Source organism: Nannospalax galili, unplaced genomic scaffold (genome assembly GCF_000622305.1).
Source record: "Nannospalax galili isolate Female #2095 unplaced genomic scaffold, S.galili_v1.0 scaffold939, whole genome shotgun sequence".
Lineage (NCBI taxonomy): Eukaryota > Metazoa > Chordata > Mammalia > Rodentia > Spalacidae > Nannospalax > Nannospalax galili.
In genome coordinates, this window is record NW_008341923.1 from 83,254 (window position 1) to 88,998 (window position 5,745).

The window sequence follows — 5,745 nt, forward strand, 5'->3', positions numbered from 1 at the left end:
GTAATAAAGGCAGTTTTGCTGCAAAGTAGACTCTAGACTTACTGGCAAGACCCTGAAGTGAATGCAGGGAAGATTGAATTCACAGCTTTGGCAAGTGTCTCCTGTCAAAGTCAGGCCCTTCCTAACAGAAACATGCCTGACAAATAAATATTCTTTCACTAGCCTTGATTGACTAAACCAATCTAGAAGCTTAGCAAGCAAAAGAACCCACGGAGTTTGTACAAGTAAAGCTTTTGGACAACGATCACTGCACTTAGGAATGGAAAGCATGTCAGAATGCATCAATTCTAATCCCTGTGGTGATGACCCCAATACAAGCTCTGTTTACCAACCCTCTTACCCTCTTCCTGCAATCCAGGATATAGTATGTGACAACAGAATAATTTCAGTAGAAAATGGCTTAAAACCTTTATTTTACTCTCATATTATTATTTTACAAAAGTGATTGAAAATTTTTAAATTTTGTATTATTTAAAATCAAAATGGTAAAATTAGTGGATGTACCAAAAGACTGTACATTACACTAATATTTCTTAAACTTAAGGCATGCATGTTGTCAGGTAAAGAAAAAACAGTACATATGACTGTTTCAGGTGAGGGTCTACAATGCACGGCAGCTATGACCAGCCACCTGGAGCTCAACAACGGCTCCCAGATGCTCACCATAGGTGTTGGCACCTAAGAGTTCCCCATGAGCCAGGTGCAAAAGTGGTGAAGGTTGCCGTTGACATTGAGTACTACCACACTGACTGTGCCCAGATGTATGAGAATGAGAAAAGTCACAGGAGGAGCCCTCCAGGAGGACCTAGTGATACACCAGGAGCTCTGCAGCAGCAGCAAGCTGTGGTACATAGTCCATGACAGAGTATGGTGAAAGGAGCCTGCCAGAAAATGCTCAGTGACCTAAACCTTGACTACCTTATTCACTGGTCAACAGGCTACAAGCCTGGGATTGATTATTCACCATTAGGGGCATCAGGCAACGTGATACTCAGTGACACTGATTTTGTGGACACTTGGGCTGTCTTGGAACAATGGTGAATGAAGGTCTGGTGAAATCAACTGATATCTCCAACTTCAACTCTCTCCGGACTGAGAGGCTCTTAAACAAGCTCGGCTTAAAATCTAAACCTGCAGTTAACCAGATAGAATGCCATCCATACCTAACTCAGGAGAAGTTGACCCAGTTCTGCCATTCTAAAGGCACTGTGGCAACTGCCTTCAGCTCTCTCAGTTCTCCTGACAGGCTCTGGGACAAGCCTGAGGACATGTCTATCCTGGAGGATCCCAGGATCAAGGTGATTGCAGTTAAACGTAATAAAACAACATAGCAGGTGCCGATCTGATTCCCATAAAAGGAATTTGGCAGTGATCCCCAAGTCTGCGACACTAGTATGCATTGCTGAGAACCTTAGAGTCTTTGACTTCGATCTAAGTAGCAGCAAGCAGGTGACCAACTTACTCAGCAGCAACAGAAACTGGAGGATTTCTGTCTTGAGCTGTGCCAGATGCAAGGATTGCCCCTTCCAAGCAAGCGTTTGAATCTGTGGATGCTTCTGCTTCAGCAGGCAACTTGCACCTGTTCTTCCTGCCTGGTCTGCCCTTGGAAATGTAGTGTGGCTCTGCCCCTCTGCCCTGTGCAGTGCTTGCAGACCAGAGGATTTGTTAGCATGACATCCATTCTGAAGAACAGTGTCAGATTAGATGTCTCATCCAGTCTTTCTTCTTCTTACCCACCTGGGAGATATTTGACAATAGTACTTTTTTCTAACCAAAGACAAGCAAGATCTGTAGTCAAAATAGTGCTACTGACAGTTGAGGGTTTTATGCTTAGAACTCTAGTCCTTTACCAAGACTTCTCTTTACCTCAAATAAATAGAACTTTTGTGAAAGAAAAGAAACAGTATACATATTCTCATTTGAATTGACAGTGAGTAAGCTATAAATATTAATTTAGCAGCTGTACAATGAATGTAAAGTCAGAAGAAAAATGAATCCAATCACTGATATTAAGGTATTTAGCATACACTACACTCCTCCACGTCCCCATGATCCATCCACTTGGCTGTACAGCACCTGCCATTTAGCCTATGGCAGGAGAAGCTGGTGATTGGTGACATGTCAGTGTAATATAATCCATGCTTCCTACTCCTGTGTTGCGCTAGTGAACACTCAGAAACGTCTGGAATGTTACTGACCTGCCAATATGTCAAATGTAGGTGCCAAGCATATGGTGAAATGCTCTCCCTTCTTTTTTCTTGATGTTATTCATGTATTGGAGCTCTTTCTAGCTCCAGATAGACAACTCATGAATGACTGCTTTTATTTTCATAAAAAACTGGCAGGGAAATGTCCATTGTCAAGTAAGCTGAGTACAGACTGTCACCCAAACCTTGTGACTCCAGCCTTGTGCCTTAGAATTTTGAAATAGCCGTAGTCCTTGACATTTCTTCACCAATTCTAGGTCTTAAATTATGAGTGGGCAATTTTCTTTTCTTACTTTTTAGCAATTTACACCACATATCAATTTCCAAACCTTATCCTCTCCCAAATATCATGCAGTAAATATAGATACAGATCAGTTTTCAGGTAGTTCAAAAATACATGAATTGTTTCTTTCCTATTTGTGACCTGGAGAAAATGCAGTTTGCTGAAGTGCCAAAGTCTGCCACAACTGTGCAGGATTATGCTGAGACTTGAAGGAGATGGGGATGCAACATGAGAAAATTACTTGGAAAATAGTTGAGTTTCCTAGAAGCATGAAATGAATGAGTGCAGCAAAATAAAATTTATGTGTGAAAAAATACTATTAAGACAATTATTTCTCTTACCCAGCATTCCACACTTCCTGGTAAAACCTTCCTAGCCAGAATAATCTAAGACTGCAGAATCAATCTTTGAAAAACCAAAATAAATTGATGAATAACCACTAAAAACCTTTAGAATAGTATCTCCCAAGGTACATTCCGTAAAGTTCTTTCAGAATTCTAATGGGTGGTAAGTAAAGAAAAAGGGAAAAAAAAGGTGAAGGAAAAAGAGGGAGGGAAGGAAGGAAACGATAGAGGGAGAGCAGAAAAGACAAGGGTGCCATGGTTACACAGAAAAAGGTTAGAAACTAAAATTAAGTAGATAAAAATTCCAGACTTTACTATTCTGATATTTGAGCTTATGATTACGTAAGGAGGTTATATACTATGTAGTTTTTTTCCAATTTTCTTGAAAATTAAAATGGCTGAAACAGATTTTGAAATATACTGCTACAGAAGTACTTCCTAGAAGATCAAGCAATACTGGAAAGTATCCAAATCCTGTAACTGTAGAGTAGCAGATTTCTTGATGCACAGAGAATATTTATGAAAACAAATACAGCCAGTAACACTGCCTAGAATTTTTCTAGTAATTTACAGATTATAAAGCATTCCCACAGAATTATCTCCTTTGATTCTCAATACACTTTAAGAAAGTAAATTTTAGCCAGGCGTGGTGGTGCACGCCTTTAATCCCAGCACTCAGGAGGCAGAGGCAGGCTGATCTCTGTAAGTTCAAGGCCAGCCTGGTCTACATAGTGAGTTCCAGGACATCTGGGGCTACAGGGAGACCCTGTCTCAAAAACCAAAAAAAAAAAACAAACAAACAAAAAAAACCCAAAAAACTCAAAAGGAAGTTTTACATTTACATTTACGATTAAACAAGTAAATGTTAATGATGTTTTATTGTTTAAAATCACATAACCAATGATAGAACATCAGTTTCAAATGTGGGGTATTCCAGCATCTGGCCACTTGTCCTGCTGTTTCATTGTTTAGTGACAATAAAAAGAAAGCAAATTTCTTTTTCTAGTTCTTTACAAATGGCAACTAGTGTTGGCTCACACATTTAATCCTAGCACTCTGGAGGCAGAGGCAGGCAGATCATTGAGTTCAAGGCTAGCCTTGTCTACAGGCTAGTGAGTTCCAAGCCAACTGGGGCTCTAGGGAGACCCTGTCTCAAAAACACCAAAAAAAAAAAAAAAAAAAAAAAAACAGGAAGAAGAAAGAAATCAAAGAAAAGAAAGGCAGAAAGAAAGAAAACTAATGTTGAAGAATTTTCCTGTGATGAGGTAGCATACCTTCACCAGGGTGACTTTTAAAGGGAACAGCACCACGCTGTAGGGGCCTTTCAAATCTTGAGTGCTTATGGCATGAATTGGAGTTTATAAGCCAGGGTGCTACATTTCAGTTATGTGGGAAAGGCTTCACCATCTACAAATATCCTACTAAATTGCCCGTTTAACACACTGAAAATGCAGCATGATAGGGCTAATAACTTTTGCAAAATTAATGAAATACTAACTAAAGCAGGTCATAGTTATTGTTACAGGGAATGAAAACATTGCCTTGAAACTCAGAAACACTTTCTGTCTTCTCCAAAATAGTTTTTATAAACACAGGCTAAAAAAATTGGATAAAAATTACAATCAAAATAGTTATAGCAAAAAACAATAATCTTTCTTTTAAGTATGCAAAGAGATGTTTTGTAACAATTCGTTATAATTCAAACAAAATACTATAAAAATAATAGACATATCAAAGATCTTATCAAATTTAATTAATTGTAGCTATTAAAATATTTCACATGTTCCCACATACTTTTATATATTGCAATTTTGAGACACTATGATTAAAAATCTGTCTGATTTACGTAAGTTACATTTGTACATATATATTATATGCATATAATATATATTATATGTGCCTATTATCAAGTTGTCAATTGTTTTTCTATTTTATTTTGCTATTGACTCTGAAGGTCTACTCCTTAGCTTTTCTAGAGCCTCTAGAATTAGCGTTTGCTTTAGGTTTTCAAGTCCTAGAGATAAATTAAGTGCCTCAAGATGAAGAAGTATTTAAGACAGAAATGCTATCTGATTTTTCTGATGCTTCATAATTATATACTCTCTTTAAAGAATCCAATTAATGAAGATCTAATATATTCTGTATTAATTTTCTATTACTGTGATAACATCCCATAACCAAAGAAATTTTGTCAAGAAACTCTTATGGAAGAGTTTATTTTGGCTTATGATTCTTAAGGGTTGATGTTCTTAAAATGGTGGGGAGGAATGATGGCAGGAGCCAGGAAGTAGAGATCCCATCTCAGTCACACACAAAAGTCAGAGAGAGTGAACTAGAAGTAGGGTAGGGATATAAACTCTCAGTATCTTTCCCCAATGAAATCCTTCCTGCAGTAAGATTGCATGTCATTAAAGCTCCATAACCCCCCCCAACTGGGGTTCAAGTGTTCAAATACATAAGTCTATGAGAGATATTTCTCAATTAAATCACAATGTCCTCTTATTTGTATCATTAGAGAGCCCATTGTATGACCAAACATTGGTAGGTCTGATTTTGGTCATTTGTATATTCTGCAATTTTGAATTAATCATGTAATTTCTCTGAAACTGTTGTGTATATTAATAGGAAATAAATATGTGGATTATATGAGATCTGAAGTTATTTCTTGCCTGTAAATTCTAAGGTTAAAAATAACTCATGTATAATTAGTGCTGTTCACTAGTCAGTGTTTGATAATTTTTGACTACACAGAAGTTTTTTTTAATGTGCATGAATGTATTGCCTGCATGTACATAAGTGCACCTATGTCGTACAGTGTCCACAAGAGTCAAAAAAAGGAGTCGGATCCCCTGGAACTGGGTTTATTCATTATGGTTAACTGCAGTGTGGGTGTTGGCAACTAAACCCAAGT

General features: G+C 37.7%; 1 pseudogene; it reads left to right on the forward strand.

Moving 5' to 3' along the window:
• The first annotated feature begins 619 nt into the window (after window positions 1-619).
• LOC103737889 lies at window positions 620-1,542 on the forward strand (annotated as a pseudogene).
• The last annotated feature ends 4,203 nt before the right edge of the window (window positions 1,543-5,745 follow it).